Genomic DNA, 21,694 nt, shown 5'->3' on the forward strand with positions numbered 1-21,694 from the left:
TGTTGGTACTAAATTCAAGCTCAGTAAGGTCTAGTTCTCAATGAATCCAACTATGTCGCTAGTATCAAACCACTATTAAAATATTAGTAAAATATTTATTTATTTATTTTATTGGTCAGTAATACGAATAATTTTGTACGTATATTATCTATCATTAATATTATGTCACTAGGAAGTCAAAATACTTATATCCATTGTTGACGTTTATGTTCGCACTTCACCGCAACGGACGCCATGATGTATTATGTTTTACTTGGATCAATTTCACCAACATAAGCCTCAAACAGTGACTTGAACGTTAGCGTCAATTAGTGAATATTTTCATGATGATTGCATACGGAAGTAATTATTATTATAGTTATATTGCCATTCCTTTGCCTCATGTCTTTAAAATTATTAGAAGATGAGTAATGAATGTTTTCAGTTAATATTAAATTATGCCAGCCTGTCGTAGATGGAGATCCATCTGGTGGAAGTTCCAGATAATACACCCGGTTTCGTGACATGCGCACTCAGAATTTGCTCCCACGAAATGGCTTAGGTGTCTTTACTGTATGTTCTCTATACTGTGATCAGGCAAGCTAACCGTTACTCCACAGCAATGGACCAGACACAATAATTTCTTTCGTTGTCAATGATTATCTTTGAAATTACTTCGAGATTCATACATTCAAACTGACCCGAAAATTTTCAAATTTTGAAAGCATTACAAATTCTTAGCACGAATTCTTTTGGATTGTACATTTATTGTACACACCCAGAAACAAATTGGGCCACCTGAATATTTCAAGTTCCAGTTATAACATCCTGGAACTCTTTCCGAATATGAGGTGTCCAAGGCAATCACGTCATTCCTAATCACTCACATCTGAATGCACTAGCAACCAATCTACGTACATTATAATTTTTTTAAGAAAAGATGGACAAGAATTTTTTTTGTAGGAAAATTATTTTCAGAGAAACTGACTGAATCTGAACTGTTCCTTGAACTTAACATCTTCTTTATTATATTTTATGTTCGACCATGCCGAAATGTAGTAATTATACACCTGGTAGCAATCCTTTAATGCATGTCATTAAAGTACACCTACTCATTAAAGTACAGGTGTTCAGCCAATGACAAGTCAGCTTTGTACCGTTATAAAACCACAAGTATCGATTATTCTCGGATATGCAATCGAAAGAGAATTAGCGAAAAGTCACGGAGGCTGGAAATCCAATACTGTCGTAGAAGGTTATGTTCTGTTACTATAATAATTAGAGTTAATTGTAAATAATATTCAAATAAATTCAATTTGTCATCTCGTTTTTCAATTCTAAATCAATTTTTAGGTTGTACCAGAGTAATGTTCATCTTATTCTGTGCCAAAGTCAATTAAATTCGGCCTCGGAAAAAATCAATACTTTCGCGTCTGCGCACATCTCGCAATTCAGGTCAGTTCGCACATAACCATAATTTTGAATACTTTCAAGTTAGAAAAATATGGTCGAGCATAAAAAGTCATATGAAACTTGCCTATAATGGTAATTAAGATGCTCGTATGAAAATTATGAAACTTGCTTGTGCTCGTTTCATAAGCAATCATACTTGCGTCTTAATTACTACCATTATAGGCTCGTTGCATAATGTACTATTAAATGTTGTTACTATTTAAATTTAAACATGAACAGTTTTCATTAGAATATAATTTTGCGTCATAATAATTAAAGATTGAAACATTTCCTGCAAAATAAGAGATTGGAAACATATTATTACTTCGGAATATGTATGGCAAGACTTTCCTGTGTTAAATTTCAACGTACCTCGTTTACATGTTTCGACCTATTTATGGGTCATCTTCAGAACTGGTCGTTATTGGTCTTGGCGCCACTTGTTCTGTTACCTGTGAGGGTGTGTTCCTGTGGTATAGTGTAGAGTCAAAGAGTGTGTGTGTTTTGAAGTTGAGTTGTGTGTTGAGAATTTCGTTGGAGTGTGTTTTTGTGTGTCGAGAGTATGCTGATTTTATAAAATGAAAGAAAAATCCTGTATTGGTACTTTTCTTAGACTCATACTTAAAGTTTCCTACTTACGATACATATTCCTTAAAAATAAGATCGTACTCTAAGTGTAATTAATATATTTTTATTTGTGCGAAAATTTCTTCAGTCCAGCTGCCAAACGCCATCATAACAATTTTGAGAATTAGGGTAATAGAGATAAATTCTCAGTCTGGCTGTAGATCCAATTTTGATCTTTGCATTTATTTGCAATGAAATGTCACAGGCAGTACAGTATTGGTAGGTTACTGTAATGATTTTATCTTTGATATTGTGTAAACCTGGAGTAGACAATGGTAGAAATAAAAGTGAAAACTTCTTTTCATCAGTGTATAGATGTGTAGGTGGCTTCTTGTGGCACTCAGAGCTTCTTGTACCAGAATAGGTAATGATCCCCATCTTCAACAATTAGTCCATCGACTCCTGCAGAATGAAAGCGAATAACATTTATTAATAAGCTCAATAGATTAAATGAAACAAAGTCTTTTTAAAGTTTAGAAGTAAAAACATAGGCCTAATTAAATACCATAACTTTGAACTGAATAATATTACAAGTCATATACTGCCCGTGCCTCACTTCCTGAGCTGTTTCTTTGCGGAGTGAGATGCAGAGAGGGAGAGTGGGAGGTCCTGGGTACCGCATGTGCCTACTACCCTACATTCAACACATCAGCCTTTTCAGGATTTCTTTCGTCAGCTATAGAGCAAGATCAGTCATGGACAAGCGAATGTATAGGCTGTCCCCTCACAAAACAAATTATGTCCTTCTCATCAATTCCTGTAACTAAACACTAATACCAGTGGTAGACTACAGTCTCTACTTGAGATTATCGACCTAACTGCGATTAAGGTTATCACATGTACACATCCGTAAAATATTTCTTCTATGGCAGTGTTTCTCAAACTTTTTCCACCACGAAATCCCTTTTAATCTAAAGTGTAACTGCGGAATCCTTGTAATATTTTATTAGTATTTAACAGTTAAGAGACAAGTGAAAGCTAGTATCTCAATATTGTTCAGTGGGACAAATGTATTTGCTTTTAAGCTTGCAATCTGGTTGTATGGCAGAAAGTTGTAGTCTCATTTTTACTGTACTTCTGCATTTTGTCTTTTCGGTATTTTGTTTTACTGAACACATACGCAGAGAAACCAGTGATGAAAGTGATAATTATTACGGGTATTTTCCGTTTTAGATTTTCATCAAACATATTATTATTATTACTATTATTAATATCATTATCGGTGGTTTAATGATATTATTGATTCATATTTTCGTAATATTTATATATTTTTACAGCTAAGTATAAAATAGCCACCGAAGCAGCCCAGTTGGCTAAGGAGCTTGCCTATTGACCCAGAGTTGCGCTCGGGCAGGGGTTCGATTCCTGCTTGGGCTGATTAGGCCTACCTAGTTGGATTTCTTCCCGAGGTTTTCCCCAACTGTAAGGCGAATGTCATGTAATGTTTGGCGAATCCCTGACCTCATCTCGCCAAATACCATTTCGCTATCATTAATCCCATCGATGCAAAATAACGTAGTAGCTGATACAATGTTGTTAAATAACCAAGTAAAAAAGTATGGAATAAAATTTAAAATCATATAGAGCTCACGGAACCCCGGAACATACATTGAGAAACGCTGCCCTATGGTAATTCAGCAGTTGTCCATAATGAACAAAGAGTGGCCGAGTGTCTACATACATTTTAGGAAATCGCCATCAGAGATAATAGCGATAGTGGTAACCACGATTAGAGTATCTGGTATTATAAAGAGTAAAAACCCTTGCACTGGCATAGGATAATGTTTTCAGAACATGTAATATGCTGCTGTGCCGCACACTGCAGCTGCCATGCCAGTCCGAGCAGACCTAAGGGACATGGTTATAAGCACTAGGGAGCTCTCGGTTCAGGATGTGAGACATGGGCAGTAGATTGCTTTGTTATATGTTTATTTTTTATGTGCGTCTTTAGTAACTGTGAAGGTTTACTATATCATAGTAACTTAAAAGCCTTTTGTTTTTGATGTGCGTCTTTAACAACTGTATAGGCTTAGGGGAATTTCCGGTAGCAAGACTGTGCAGGCCATTGTTTTGTTGCCTGATCACCAGAAGCACTAAACTTTTCAACGATTTGATGCTAGTGGGAAACACTATCATATATCACTAGATATATCTCGTGGGCAATAGAAAGCCACACAGAACAACAAAAGAGCAGCTATACTTCTTTTGAGACGAGAGCCTGATGACTATTTTACGAGTCGTTTGTATGTTTATGTTATTCAATTAAGAAAATATGTCAAAATTCCATCAAAACAACTAATATTTTATTTATACTTGTTCTGTTGAAATTTTTACTTATTATCTTAAATAAATAACATAAACACACAAAAATAATAGCATTCATCTTTAACAATCATTATAATTTGATCAACAAAACAACCAATATCCCATTCAAATTTTCACAGCAGACCACCAGGAGCGCACCATTTGTTCTCTGCTTCCCTGTTGTAACATGCATCGTGCACTTCTATTATTTTGTTGTTCTATGGATATAGGCCTACTACCAATACTGGTAGTGGCAACTGAATGTTTGGCAACTTTACAGTTCACATCTCTCAAAAACAAATCTAAACCAGGATAAATAATGACATCTTGGCAAAATTCGGGACAAATACGAGTTCCGACATATTATCAAAAAAATCTTGGACATAGGATCTAATTTGGGACTGTTCCGGAAAAATTGGGATGAATGGTCACCTTCAGGCTGCAATACCTTCGTTGTAATCTTCGAATTATGTTTTAAGAACATTAACAGAATCTTCATTCTCTCCCACAGATAGGCCTACAGCATGTAATTTCTACAATCATTATTAGTTTTCCAGAACAAATGGGAACTATAAAAAAGCAGTCTCTTCACTCTGTTCTTATGTAGTAAATTTCTTATATTTAGCAGTGTTTACATTTTCCTGTTACAAAATTTAAAAAGTAAATGTGTTAGGGTGTCGACTTTAATTTCACCTAACCTGAAAGTATTAGGCATAATGTCCCAACAACGTAATTCGTTGTGATTTTTCTAAGGAGTGAATTAATTTCGTAATTGTATAGTCAACCACTTGTTATTACTAGGCCCCGGAAAAAGTATTGCTATCAGCTTAGTATGCAATATAGCATACTTGCTTTGAGAGGGATGGGGTAAATAATGATAGACAGCGTGACGCTGGCAGTAGTACAGTTTGGTTCATGAGAAATGAAGTAATACATAAAAGTCTCATTATTTGTGCGTCCTTTTGACTAGTTTCCAGTGATTACAAAGTGCAATTCTAATTTATTCTTATTAAGAGATCTAAATATTTCATTGTACTTGACATACTGATAATAATATTATTTACGTATTGATGCATTGCAATGAACTATGATATGCATGTGCAAGACATGTAACGTGTATCATATTCGGATAACGTGTTTCAAGAAACTTAGCAGATTTCTTCATATAGCTTGCAGCATCTGTAACATATAGTAACACATTTTCGAATTGCACACATGATGGCCATAGCAACTCCATAGCACTATCAAAGAGTTCACATATGGTGGAATTATTAACCCTCTCTAACACTTCACTCATTAAGAGATAGGGTCTACAGCAACATTCCGCACTAAGGGCACCGACAACCACATTTGCAACATGACGTCCAATGGAGTCCATGCTTTCATCTATAGAAAGATACCCATATCTTCTTATTTTGTAATTTACACTTCACTTCACGTAGACATTTCTCATATGCATGTTGCATATACTTCTTCCGCAGTGTTGCTTCATTAGGAATTTGTCTTCCAGTGTACTTTTCTGAAAAGCCACAGAGTTTCACGTTTTCTAATTTGTTTAACGGAATATTTGAAGCAATAAACGCGTCACACATATCTTTGTAAAATGTTCGTTCAAGTAGTTGTGAAGGAGATTCCTGCTGTACCTTGCTTAAATTCTGTTGTCTTTTACATGCGCGTTTATGCTTATTGCTATTTATATGCTTCTTAACGTTGCATGCCATGTCGGCTGCCAATTTCACATGACACAATTCACAAAACAGTTCATTACCATGGATGGAAAACACACTTTATTGACGAACATATTCCCTTAGTGCTTCTATCTTGCGTACTTTTGGTCTCGGCATTCTGAAGACCCGTGTCGACTGCTTTTGACTGCGTTGTACTAAGCTACGCCGGCACTACTCCTACCTGCACAGTGATGCATGCAAGAGTCCTCGGTTCATAAACATTACCTATACTACATCGTGCATTTCCCTATAAGCAATACTTTCTCTGGGGTCTAGTTATTACTACATGTTTGCATTATTTGATTCTGTACTTTAAAACAATACATGTCGAGGTTCAGAACAGCAAAACTAAAATTAATTCACCTTCAATTGCTATTGCAGCACCAAGTATGATGTAGTATATAGTAATCATCACAGAACAACAAAATAATAGAAGTGCACGGCACATGTTACGACAGGGAAGCAGAGAACAAAGAGTGCACTCCTGGTGGTCTGGTCTGGCTGTGAAGCTTAACATTTGAAAATCTGAACGCGATATTGGTTGTCTTGTTGATCAAATTATAAAGATTGTTAAATCAATCTCCTTAATGAATCCAGCTGTTTGCTGACAACATAAAGTCCACTGTAGTCTATTCAGTTGTTGTTTTTCACGAGAAATGAGGGGTATTTTGATCAGTGTTCATTATAAATGCCTGTTACTAGTAGCCAGAATTGGGGTGTAGTCAATATATACTGCAGGGCTGTGTCTTCTGCAACTGGTATTGATGATTTTAATTTACTTCTTTTGTGGTTTATGGATGGACAGTATAGAAGAATGTGTTCCAGATCTTCATCATGATTATTACGCCACAGACAAGTAGGATTATTGGAAATGTGAAATCGGTGCACATACAATTGAGTGACAATGCGACCTGTTCTGGTTCCTGTTAAAAATGTTTGAACATGTCTGGGCAAGTTTTTGTACATTTCCAGGTCATTTGGTTTCTTTTGTACAGACTGTAAAATTTTTCCTTTGTCAGAAGAGAGCCAATTGTTGATCCATAGGTTTGTAAAATGAGACTTTACTGAAGCAAAAGCACTGGATAGAGATATCACTTGAAGAGGTCTTGGTTGCAAATAAGTTGCTTGTTTTGCAATATTATTAACTTTCTCGTTTCCAGGTATACCCAATAACTAGGGTATCCACTGAAATGTTATTTCCTTTTGGAGTTCTTTTAGTTTACTTAGTTGTTTCTGAATTGGAATAATCCTATGTGCATATAGGTTTGGTACATATTTAATTGTATTAAATATAGCCCCCTTGGAGTCGGTAAGTATGCAAATAGATATTTCAGAAATTTGAGTAACACACTGAAGAGCAGCATCAATAGCTAGCAATTCAGTGTTAAGACTGGAGGAGGATGAACATGGTATGAAATAACTTTCTTGATATTTTGGAATATAATACTCTGCTCCTGATGTCCCATTATTAGGAAAAAGACTGTTAAAGATGAATGTTATTATTTTTGTGTGTTTGTTATTTAATTAAGATAAGTAAAAATTAAAAAAAAGAAGTATAAATACAATATATCTTAAATATTTTAAAATAAAATAAAATAATTGTTCTGATGAAATTTTCACATATTTTTTTAATTAAATAACATATACATACAAACAACTTATAAAACAGTCATCAGGCTCTCGTCTCAAAAGAAATATAGCTGCTATTTTGTTGTTCTGTGTTGCCTACGAGATATATCTCGTATACAATGGTATTTCCCACTAGCATCCAATCAGAAAATTTATGTTTAGCGCTTCTGGTGATCAGGCAACAAAACAACAGCCTGCACAGTCTTGCTACCGGAAACTCCTCTCTCAGTTTCACCCCGCTGGTAATCATTCATTCATTTTTACTTCATTCACAGTATGATTCACATAGTGTTTGGCAAATCACTACTGTGATTCTATCTCCTAATATAGTCCTGTGTGACGTGACATCACTGAGAATTACATGTGCGTCTGATTACATATTGGTATTCATCTCCACTATTCTTGTACTTATGGACAGAGACAGCCTTTCTAACTTGGAAATGCCAATTTTGTTATCTATAGCTAGTAAAACAATTCTCAGTTATAAGAGAAAAGCAAAAGCAAAGTTTTCATAACTTGATTAAAACAATTTCATCTGTATGATAATACCAGGTGAGTAAAAAGTTCCAAGACACCATTCTATTTCGAAGATGGAAGGGAAAATTAAAGATCTGACCAAGTCTCGAAAGGATGGATGACAGAGCCAACCTCTGCGGGGTATTTCCGGAACATGGCCACCATCTTAGATCAATGTGACATTTTTTCTTAATTTGAAGGTTGTCATGTGGCATATCAAATAAGGCCAAAATTTTCTCAGAAATTCATTGCTGTAATCAGATTTGACATAAGTGTTCAAAAGTAATTAACACAGAAATTTGAAATTACTGGTTATGTTTCAGAACACAGTACGAAATGGAAATATAAAAATAGGAAATTTATCCTTTGAAGAGGTAGAAAAATTCAAATATTTTCGAGCAACAGTAACAAATATAAATGACACTCAGGAGGAAATAAAACGTAGACTAAATATGGGAAATGCCTGTTAATATTCGGTTGAGAAGTTTTTGTCATCCAGTCTGCTCTCAAAAGAGCGGAAAGTTAGAATTTATAAAACAGTTACATTACCGGTTCTTCTGTATGGTTGTGAAACTTGGACTCTCACTTTGAGAGACCAGCAGTGGATAAGGGTGTTTGAGAATAAGGTGCTTAGGAAAATATTTTGGACTAAGAGGAATGAAGTTACAGGAGAATGGAGAAAGTTACACAACGCAGAACTGTACGCATTGTATTCTTCACCTGACATAATTGGGAACATTAAATCCAGACGTTTGAGATGAGCAGGGCATGTAGCATGTATGGGTGAATCCAGAAATGCATATAGAGTGTTAGTTGGGAGGCCGGAGGGGGAAAGACCTTTGGGGAGGCCAAGTCATAGATGGGAGGATAATATTAAAGTAGATTTGAGGGAGGTGGAATAAGATGGTAGGGACTGGATTAATCTTGCTCAGGATGGCATGTGAAGGCAGCAATGAACATCTGGATTCTCTAAAAGCCATAAGCAGTAGTAAGTAGTTTCAGTAAACTGGAGATGACAATGATAAAAGAGGAGAGGATTGAGGTGATTCTGATGTTTGGGGAAAGCAGCTGCGGTAATATAGCCCAAATTTCAATGTCCAGAAAGACCACCAATTTTACACAACACTATCACATCCCTGATACAGTTCGGCCGTTCCTTTTTGGCCGGTGGATTCTCGATGCGCTGTTGTCTCGCCACACAGTGCGAACCTACATTCCGTGGCGCATGAGCAGTGTCAGTGTATTTCCGGAGCCATGTGGGGACAGTGTGACGAGAGTGTAAAGTGTAGTGAGTATAGTGAGTGATACACGAAAGTTGCTACGTGTTGAAATGCCGCCTGTTATTTCGAAACTAGCATCCAAGACATTGCATAGTCAATGCCGTGAAGTCGTTTCTAACGTTCACGCATTCATGAAGCGTGAATCAGAGGCCGGAGAGACACTGATACCTCTGAAGAGGGTTCAGGAGAGAGTTGTAGCGGCGACCTGCGTGTCTGAGAGATCCATGAGAAGGATTATCAAGGAGAGGCAACGTGCTGAAGAACAGGGAGCTTCATTCGAAACGCCTGGTAAAAAACACAATGTTCCGAAATGGATCACTGATATAGATAATTTCAATACAGATTTCATTCGACGAACAATTTATAACTTCTATGTCGAAGAGAAATGCGTACCAACAGTAAGCAAACTCCTTTGTAAGCTGAAAGATGGAATCAATTTTTCTGGTGGAAAAACAAGTTTAAAATTAATATTAAAAAATATGGGGTTCAGATGGAAGAAAACGAGAAACAATCAAGCAGCTCTAACTGAACGACATGACATCAGGTCCATGCGTATAGCGTACCTATGGGCTATTAAGAAATATCGAGAAGAGGGTCGTCCGATTGTTTATGAAGACGAGACTTATATCCATAGTAGCCACACAAGTCCTAACAATTGGAGTGATGACAGCACGGCAGGTTTGATGGCACCAACATCCAAAGGCACCAGATTAATAATCGTGCATGCAGGTGGCCGATCAGGTTTCGTTCCAAATGCACTACTTATTTTTACATCAGGAATGTCAACAGGTGACTACCATAATGACATGAACTCTGAAAATTACCAGCGTTGGCTCAAAGAACGATTAATACCAAATTTACAGCCGAATACCGTGTTAGTGGTAGATAATGCTTCCTACCACAATGTACAGATTAATAAACCACTCACATCAAACACTCGGAAAGATGATATGAAAGCATGGCTTACAAGCAATGGCATTGAGTACACAGAAAATATGCTTAAGACCGAGCTTTATGATTTAATAACTTGGCACAAACCCCAACATAAGAAATATCTCATAGATTCAATAATGGAGGAACATGGTCACAGTGTCCTGAGACTACCACCATACCATCCAGATTTGAACCCTTTAGAGATGATTTGGGCTGACGCAAAACAGTGGGTAGCCAGTAGAAACACTACATTCAAGATAGCCGATGTTATGGCATTATGTCGGCAAAGCTTTGAAGAAATTGGAGTAGATAAGTGGAAAAATGTTTGCTGCCATTCAGAAAAAGTTGAACCTGATTATTTCGAAATGGAAGGTTTGGTAGAAGATGCTATCTAAAGAATAGCATTTACAGTTAATGATAGCAGTGATAGTAATGACAGCGAGTCAGAAGACGGAGCAATATCAGGGATAGAAGAATTGGAGTGAACAGTTTATTCTTTACTAGTGCAAATGTTCCATATGTATTTTGGTGGATGTCTAAATATCTGTGCAAGTGAAAAAGAGATATGTGTTTTAGTGTAAAACTGTGTATAATATTTATAAGTGAAAAAGAAACAATTATTTTAGCGTAGAACTTATGTGTAAATATTCCGAACATTTCGTTCGACTTCATTAACTGCAGGCGCTCAACTGTTCCACTGCACTGACTGTACTCACAGTCCCTCAACCTTCTTGGAGGCGGGCGGACGGAAGGATCAGCTACGGGTAAGTCACATGCTAGGTCAGACTCGCTTCAAATTTGTCACACGCATCCCACTGGCCAGGAACGGCTGGCCGAACTGTATCTAAATTTAGAACAACTGGGACTGTTCAAGACAAGCCACATAGCAGTTGGCTGAAAACCTCAACATTGGTCTTGCAGAATTCGACACATCTATCAGGTTCATTCTCTGATAGTTTCTGCAGCATTTGGACCTTGAACAGGTGCCATTCTTTGGTATGAAGAATTCACACAATATTTAACTGATTGATACCACTTTCTGCCGAAAGATGTCAATGTACTGCATTTTGGACTATTGGCAAATGAGGCCAAGACTAGTGTTGAGTCTCTCATCGGTTGCTGTTTTTGACCAACTGCTAAAGTGAGGATCACGTCAGTGTAGTTCCTAAAAGTCTAATTTGGTCATCTCTTCAGTGTTATATCACCAAAGAGGGTAAAATCACAATGCTACATACTGAAATAATAATAATAATAATAATAATAATAATAATAATAATAATAATAATAATAATAATAATATATTAACAATAACAATGTCTTGCTTATATTTACCACATCTCATCTTTATGTTGGGAGGTGTTCCTAAATGATTCAATAATTTATGAAATAATACATTTTCTTCCTGGACTTCTCGCATATTATGTTAGTTATTAGGACTAGTATGATTAATATTAAAATGTATTTTGTCATGAAATTTATTGTTTTGACTAAAGAGTTTACGATTCATGAGAGCTAAACTAGAAACGTATTTCTTTACTTGCATTTTCATCAGTTTCCTATACTGCAAACTAAAATTATTGCTACCAAATAACAGTTAGAAAATAACTACCAGTTGTAGTACTTGTCAGTACCCGAAATTCGAAACGAAGTTGGTAAAAGAAAATTCAATCTGAGAGCTAGAAAATCACTATAATTCACTAGCATATGTAGTTATAGGGGAAAAGTGGTTAGGTTTCACTCTTAGGGTATTAAGTAAGCTGATCCTGACTATACTTGGCTTCTTTTGAACAGTTCCAGTTGCTCTAAATTTCTGGATATCGGGAATTGAAATCTACAGATATGATATGGCATCTGCGTTCTCCAGATACCAGGATAAATCTTATCTTTTTCTCTTTCGTCAATACCGTAACCAGTAATTTCAAATTTCTGTGTTAATAACTTTTGAACATAACTTAATATGGCAAATCTGATTACAGCAATGAATTCCATTTTAGTCTCATTTGATATGCCCTTACCATTTAAAATATGTGACCTTGCTCTAAGATGGCGGCCACAATCCAAAAATACTGGCAAATGTTAGCACCTTCACCTATTCTTTCCTGGGGTACTTAGAGATTTTACATTTTCCCTTCTGTCTCCGAAATTAAAGGGTGTCCTCGGACTCCCAACTCTATACATAATTTGGAGAAATAACTGTTCAAATGTAACCTTGAACTAGGTGGAGCCCGATCTCAATCTCATGGCACCAACATGTGCGAGCTTCTTTCTGAGGCTTCGGAGTGGAGGGTTCTGTGTGTATGGGTGACTGCTTACTCGTAGAGCGTACTGTTCAAACACCCCTCAGCAAGACTCTTGGGCGAGTACATATAAGTGGTTGCCAATTCGTCTTTCGCGCAGTTGCCACAAGTTTAAAATCAGGCTCTACATTAACGAGCTTCTTTGAAAAGAAAAGTAATAATTGTGAAGTTAAAAAAATATACAGTTATAAAGGGTACAGTGAACTAAAAAAAAAAATCTTTTCTTTAATAAAGACTAGGAGAAAGAAAAACAATTTCATAACCGAATTTTCAAGTGTGATGATCAGGGAAAGGATTTATATGTAAATACATATTTACTTATAAAGCTAATATAATTTATATTTTGCATTATCTTTATGTTTCACAATGTGTAGGGTTGAAAAATCCTACTTTTATTTTCCATATTTTTCCATATTTTAGAGTTTAGTACATATTTTCGTTAATTTCCATATATTTTCCATATTTCATATAAAACAGTCCATATTATATTAGGTTTAACAATAAAACAAAACAAAATTCCATTAACTTTTAAAAATACATTTCAACAATAGAGATTTAAACACATGTTCAGTAATCCCTTTAACATCAGAGTTATTTGAAAATTAGCAGTCCTATCAACAATGGGAAAGTAAGTTACAAAACTGTATTAATTTAATTTAAAATTTTTAACAGACTTCAGTTGTGCAGCTCAACAGTTAAATGCCAGTCAGAGTACACATAGGTTCAGTTTTGTAAATCATACTATAAAGACGGTAAATATGCCAAAAGTACGTCATTCAGTCAATTTAAAATCAAAACTAACAAGTTACATTTCAGAATTTAAAGAAGATGGTTTATCAACTGACAATAAAATATTATTTTGTAATTTGTGTCAGTGTGCAGTATCATCTACACAAAAGTTCCTGGTGCAACAACACATTACAACTAGTAAACATCAGGCCAACAAACAACTAAATTCCAAGCAGAGACAATTGTTTTTAACACAACCAACAACATCGAATGTAAGATCTGAGTTTAACATCGACCTGTGCCGTTCTCTCATCTCTGCTGATATTCCTCTCTACAAACTAAAGAATAAGGTCTTCAGGGAATTCCTTGAAAAATATACTCAACATACAATCCCGGATGAGTCAACACTTAGGAAGACGTATGCTCCATCCATCTACGATGAGACAATACAGAAGATAAGAGATGAAATTAAAGATAGTTCAATTTGGGTTTCCATTGATGAGACTCCCGACAAAGAAGGTAGACTTGTTGGTAATGTAGTTATCGGTTTGTTAAGTGAACAATATTCTGAACGAATTCTTTTACATTGTGATGTTCTAGAAAAGTGCAATAACAAAACTATAGTTAAACTGTTCAACGAAGCTATGGGTATCCTGTGGCCAAAGGGTATTATGTACGATAATGTGTTATTCTTTATTAGCGATGCTGCCCCTTATATGGTCAAAGCTGGACAAGCATTATCTGTTGTATATCCTAAATTGACTCATTTTACTTGTGTGGCGCATGCATTTCATCGTGTGGCAGAAGTGGTCAGAGACAATTTCCCTAAAGTAGATTTGTTGATTTCATCAGTGAAAAAAGTATTTCTCAAAGCTCCCAGTAGAGTTAACGTGTTGAAAGAAATGTACCCTGAAATTCCATTGCCACCAAAGCCAATTTTAACTAGATGGGGTACATGGCTAGAAGCAGTTGAATATTATGCCGAACATATAGACTCTATTAACAATGTTCTCCTTGCATTGGACTCTGAAGATGCAGTCTCAATTGATACTGCGAAAACAGTTACCTGTGACATAAGTGTGAAGAATGACTTAGCTCACATTCAGCATACATTTTCATGCATCATAAAAACGCTCAAAAGTCTCCAAAATAGGCACCTTTCACTATCTGAAAGTTTTGAAATTATAAATAGTACTGTGGAACAACTGAATCGTGGTAGAGGTAAAGTTGCAGATGCAGTAAGAGCTAAGGTGGACACTGTACTTTCAAAAAACCCTGGATATGAAGAACTACAAAAGGTTGTTGCTGTGATGAGTGGTGAATCAACAGTGAAGATTAACTTGGACTTATCCCCAGCAGACATTGTGAAATTGAATTATGTACCAGTTACTTCTTGTGACGTCGAACGCTCTTTTAGTCAGTATAAATCTATCCTCAGAGACAATAGAAGAAGATTCACTTTTCAGCACTTGAAAGAAATGTTTGTAACCTATTGTTATGGTAACAGACAATAAAAATTGTGTTTTGTTGAAACTACATTGGAAGATAAGGTACGTCCATTATATTTTTTGTTTAGTTTGATTAAAATGTACCAATATTTAACGTACATAGTCATTTTTTTATAATTTTAAGTCCATATTTAATTCCATATTTTGGTAAAAATCCATATTTAATTCCATATTTTGGTAAAAATAACTACATATATATTTACATATTTCATATATTTTTAGTCCATATAAATCCGTTCCCTGGTGATGATTATACAGCAAAATGTACAGTGTGGCATAGATAAAAGTAGCCTGCCTCCCATTTGAATGTAAATGCGATATTTCCATTATTGTGTTCTATCATATCGTATCATAATGAAATGAGTAAACAACTACAACAATGGACAATTTTATGCAATAGTCCTTTGGCGGATGCCCTCAATAACTTCTGGTGTGCGAATTGAAGTAACACTTTATCTTTTCACATTTTGAACAGATCTTAGTCACTTTTTTACCAAACCCTCTATTGCTCTCTATGCCGGTTGTCCTCTATCCAGAAAACTTGTCCCTGAAAATTTCGTAAGTTTCCTTAATCGAACCTGTTCTCACATAAGCTTCCACAATTTCCACTCTTTCTTGAATCGAGTAAATCATTTTGCAGAATGCCAACAATCGATTATTGCATAAAATTGTCCATTATTGTAGCTGTTTACTCATTTCGTTATGATAGAGTAGATGCAAAAAGAGCTTGCCACGGAAAGCTGCGCGAACTTTCGGAAACGTTCGGGTGCACTCGACCTCGCTTCAATTCGATTGACAAACTGTCAACAGTTCTCAGTCGTCTGCTGGCTTGATGATTCAAGTGAGATTTATCACAGCACGTGTAACGTAACGTAAACCTTATTGCAGAGCAACTAATAACATAACATTGTTGAAAATACAGAAGCACGAATTTTTTTACACATAAAATCACTGAATGAAATGACAAAGATGTTGTAAGAAATATGTAATTATTGAAAATACAGAAGCACACATTTTTATTACATATAAAATCACTGAATGAAATGATAAAGATGTTATAAGAAATACCGTATATAACCTTTGAAAATACAGAAGCACGAATTTTTTTACACATAAAATCAATGAATGAAATGACAAAGATGTTATAAGTGTAATTAGTGATATTTGACATTGTAATAAAACACTAATACTATGTAATGTTCCGGTAACTAGGGTACTATGGTCGGTTTATTTTAATCTGTATATACTCCTTATGTTACGAGCAAAGCCTGTTTCGTTTTTCATAAATTTATAAACTTTATAAACAATTCTCTAGTTTGACTGTGTAACATTTTATTAGCACTTCCTAATTTAGAGCGAAATGGGGGCATTGTTAAGTGCATAGAATGTTATACAGAACTCTGTTATTTAACAAACACACTTTGAACTATATAAAACTCCTGATAGTAGGGATAAAATGCAGAATATGTAAAGCACACGGTGGCTTCTACCCGCTCTGCACAGCAACACTCCACAATACAAACAGCTCAAGACCGCACTTTCGAATGCGCCCTGTAATCAGCATTAGGTGATTCTTATCAGCCCTGTAACGAGCATGGCGGCACGAGGACCAAATATCGTTCTCTGCGCATCAGTCAAATGGGCAAGCTTTGTTTGCACTTCCTCTATGATAGAATACAATAATGGAATTTCAAGCAGTCAAAATATCACATTCCGATTCAAACAGAAGATGGGCTACTTTCATCTGCCCCACTCAGTATTTATGTTCAATTATTCTACATTTACAATGATAGAATGCATTACCAAAACAAAACATTGAGTGATGAGGAAGCAATACTATTATTAACGAAGTCTGAAGTAATTTCAATTTTCCGTACTATCAAATATGGTCAGTTTTCTAATAACGAAATCTAATTTGTCAAAATAAACTATACATAAGCATGTTTCCACAGTGTAATACTGATGCTAAATAGCCTCTTGTAGGGTTAAAGTCATATTGCTTTTCAAAATATACTCTGTCACTTCTCACAGAATCTTGTCGTACAAACTCTGAAGAAATCAGGATGTTCTTTTCGCTGATTAAAACTTTGTGTTTACATTATTTCGAACATATTTATGAAGAATTTTGCAGCAGTATGTCTGTAAATAATTTTGGTTAGAATTTCAATTCAAATTCTATTAAACAATTAAAATACTTTATACACTTCAGTTAATTACTGTACTGGCAAATTTATTGTAACAGAATGGAATTTTAACAGTTTTGAAGTCATATTACTACTGTATCTGAATATATGGGTACCCGATACATTATAATATCCTTATTTACTTAAGTATATAATTTGAACAATTATCCAAAGCATTAGAGGATGTCATGAATAGACAGTTTTTACATATTTTGAAGAAAATAATTTGCTTCATGAGCAATACGTTGGTTTTAGGCAGATTTAGATATGGCAAATCAACTACCATAATGGTAGAAAATGTTGTTCTATAGGTTTTCAATACCAATATCCTTGAATTAAAACAGAATTTGCTGACTTGTTTATGTGACTTGTGTAAGGCATTTGATCGCTTGCCTCATGATTAGAGATAGTCAAAATTCGTGACTTGCAAAATCGCGAGAAACCTAAAAACCAAATAAACATAGTTTAAAACATGGTTCACGTAAAAATAATCACATACTTACACGTTTCAACTCGCGAAATGCTCGCGAAAAATCGCAAAAATCCTATGAATCGCGAATTTAGCATATTTTCTGCTGTTATTCGCGAAAAGAAGCAATTTTTCTGCAATTAATAAATACATTATCTAAATCGGGAAATTTTAGAAGTTCTGTTTGAAAAATGCACATAGTTAAAAATAGTCCTGGACTTTCAGTGCGAGAAGGTTTGCTGTTGTTACATGAAGATCAGAGTGATTTTGTGGATGGAGCACTCCAAGCTGTATGGGTTCCAGTTTCTAATGTTGACTGGGAAAGTTTTTTTTCACAGTTCTCGTGTGTGCTAACAAATAGAAGAACAAACCTTACAATGACAAACTTAGAACTGTTGTCTGCGTATAACTATGAATGTTGTTGTTGTTGTTTTCTAATGCCAGGCGTTTGACAATAAAGTCATTTGACCTCTTGCACTCCAATATTTTTCAAAGATATTATCATGACCAGCCACTGAAGCACAGATTTTGAGGTGTTCCGAATCCATTTCTTGGTTTGAGTTGCACAATGGACAGTTAGGGGACTGATATATTCCAATTCTATGCAGGTGTTTGGCCAAACAATCATGGCCTGTTGCCAATCTAAATGCAGCTACAGACGATTTTCGTGGTAAATCGGGAATTAGCTGTGGATTTTGATGCAGAGAGTTCCATTTTTTCCCATGGGATTGTGTTATCAAATTTTGTTTGTTGAAGTCTAAGTATGTAGATTTAATAAATCTTTTCACAGAGTAATACGTAGAATTAGTAACAGGTCTGTAAGTAGCAGTGCTACCCTTCTTTGCTAAAGCATCCGCATTCTCATTTCCCAGGATTCCACAATGGGATGGTATCCATTGGAATACAATTCTTTTATTGAGTGATATTAATTGAGAGAGCATTTTAGTTATTTCTGCTGTTTGAGATGAAGGTATGTGTTTAGAGACTATTGATAGAATAGCTGCTTTGGAGTCTGACAATATAACTGCATTTTTAAATTTACTGATGTGGCATAGAAGATTCCTGAGACATTCACTTATTGCAATGATTTCACCATCAAAACTTGTTGTTCCATACCCAAGAGATCTATAAAGTGAGAAGAGACAGCACGTAACACCTGCACCGGCACCTTGTTCTCTGGAGATCAAGGATCCGTCAGTGTATAAATGAAGCCAGTTTTGTGGAGGGTATCAGATATTAATTGTCTCTAAAGACAATTGTTTCAGCATTTCAGTGTTTACTTCTGATTTCAGTATTTCTTCTGTTAAATTTAGATTATATTCCATATTTAATAGAGTTAAAGGGTTTGGTTTAATTTGTAGGTTTTCTTTTAAATTCGGGATATTGATTTTCTGTTTTAATTCTTGAACAATGGATATGAAACTTTTTTGAGTTTTCAATCTACAGAGAGGACTGTATGAATGCCAATTGTTTCCTGGTAATCTAATAAGTTTTTCATACTGAATCAGTGCTTTTTCTTCTATTGTCATTTTGATGCTGTTAATATTAGTGAGGAATCCCATAGAATCTATTGGAGTTGTTTTGATTCCACCAGTAAGGAGTCTGAGAGCTTGGTTTTGAACATATTCTATTTCGTTTATGAAAGGTGAAGTAATTAAAGTTTCTCCGCAGTATGTCAGCACTGGCTGTATAAACATTTTGTATGTAGTGTTCAAAGTATTCCTAGAGCATCCCCATTTCTTTCCTGCTAGTCTTTTTAGAAGGGAGAATCTTTTACGAGCTTTTTCAGAAATGTATTTCAAATGGTTGCTCCATGTTAACTTACTATCGAAAATAACTCCAAGATATTTGGATTCATAAGTCCTAGGAAGGTGTTGGCCATTGTATTGGATATTGAATTCTCTTTCTTTTTTACCGAGTGAAAATATTTGGTAGTTACTTTTGCTTAAATTAAGTGTCATCAAATTTGATGTATTCCATTCATGTAGTTGATTTAGAGCTTTAAGAGCAGAATTTTGAATTTTGTCTCTATGTCTGTAAGATCCGGAAGTCCACAAAACTATATCATCTGCAAATAGTGCTGTTTTCATGTTTGATTCCTCTAATAGGGAGGGTAAGTCATTTATATAAATATTGAATAAAGTTGTGCTGAGGACAGCGCCCTGAGGTAGACCTCGATATGTTTGTCTGTAACTAGAAAGTGAGTTATTGAATTTAGTGGCAATGAATCGTTGACTAAGGAATTCTGATATTCATCTGAACATATTGCTGGAGATACCTAATTTCTGGAGTTTTAGTAATAATTTATTTCTCCAAACAGAGTCATATGCTAGCTGAAAGTCAATAAATATTGCCAAGGTATCTTCTTTCTTGTTAAAACTGTCTTTTATTTCTTGGCCGAGGCGTATGACTTGTTCATTGGTAGGGTGTAGTTGTCGAAAGCCTTGGTGATAAAAGATTTTGGGATTCTAAATACCAAGTTAATCTGTTGGAGATCATGGACTCCATGGTTTTTGCTATCATGCTTAATAGTGCTATTGGGCGATAACTATTAACATCATGAGCAGGTTTCCCTTTTTTGTGAATTGGTACAATGATTGCTTTTTTCCAAGCTGCAGGAACTGAGGTGTTCCATGACAAATTGAAAATGGATAAAAGTACAGACTTGGCTTTTTCCCCCAGATGTTTAAAAAATTCGGAATGAATGTTGTCGGGGCCAGGAGATTTCTTGGTTTTTAAATTTTGTAAAGCTAGAGTTAATTCTTTGGAAGTAAAATTTTGATGAAATATTTCAGGTTTTGTACTAGTAATATTGTTTTTACTATTTTTATGTAATTCACTTTTGATAAATTTGTCAGTTTTTTTGGTATTGGGATGTAATCTGTGAGAGTTTGAGTAGTGTTTAATAACTATGAATGTTAAATAATGTTAAGTATCTTAGAATTGTTGTCAACGTAAAGCTTTGAATATATAATTATAATTGTCAATTATCTTAAGCAACATAATAATTTAATAAAACAGAGTGAAAATTTCAGGTTTACTCAAGAATTTTTATCCTTTTTAATCAAGAATTTTAGCCCCTTTAATTCAAGAATTTTGACTGTCTCTATTTATGATATTTAGTATTTACTTATTTATTTAGTATTTATTTATTTAACCTGGTAGAGATAAGGCCGTCAGGAATAAACTTATATTTTATGGTATAAAGGAAACGAGATTTCCTTAGTAGAATGGTTATCTTATGAATAGGCAGTAAGTTGTTGAATTTGAGGAGAAAATACCTTCCCAGTACAGGCCTACTCTTAATGTTGAACTTTCTCAAAGCTCAATTTTGTGTGCATTTCTTTTTATTGATGATGTCAATGATTTACCAGCTGCATTCCAGGGAAAATTATTATCTTAGCAGACGACACTACTGTTTTGAAAGTTGTTAATGGTGATTCTGATATGAGTAGCACACTTTTATGGAAATATAGGTTTTAGCATTAGGAGTGACATTGAACCTGAAGTGGCTGTAAGGTTACAAGTTTTCTGGATGGATGCTAATATGATATATATACAAAATTAAAACTATATAATATGTAATTTATTTCCAAGAAATAGTCTGCCCAGGCATCCTGGGTTGCCAAAAACACAGAATAATGCACATATAAGAATAATAACGATTACAGTAAATAGATGAGTCAAATTGAAATGTGAACTCAGAGCTTAAATTTAAGAATTAATAAATTTGTACATATATTGTAACAATCACACACTAACTGATAGAAAGGGGGGAGATTATGATATTCCGTATAAATGATTTTCCAGAATTGCCACAGACCCTTTAATGCTAGAAGTAATTATTTTTGGAATGATATCATGGATTCCAAATGTTTTGATAGTGTTTACAGTTGATCGTGGGATGGTGCCCCTTACTCCAATCATTAAACCATGTACTTCCCAGGTGCCTTCCATCTGATATTTTTCACGAAAATTCGGAATAGTAGGCTCATAAATATGTTGTTTCTCTTTGTTGACCTCAGATGGTTGGGTCTGACTCATCTCAAATCTAGCAGTTG

General features: G+C 35.1%; 1 pseudogene; it reads right to left on the reverse strand.

Annotated features, from left to right (window-relative positions):
• Positions 1 to 2,220: 2,220 nt before the first annotated feature.
• LOC138715747 (uncharacterized protein CG3556-like) overlaps positions 2,221 to 21,694 on the reverse strand; it is an 87,272-nt pseudogene continuing 67,798 nt past the window's right edge.

The sequence above is a fragment of the Periplaneta americana genome, chromosome 15 (genome assembly GCF_040183065.1).
Source record: "Periplaneta americana isolate PAMFEO1 chromosome 15, P.americana_PAMFEO1_priV1, whole genome shotgun sequence".
Lineage (NCBI taxonomy): Eukaryota > Metazoa > Arthropoda > Insecta > Blattodea > Blattidae > Periplaneta > Periplaneta americana.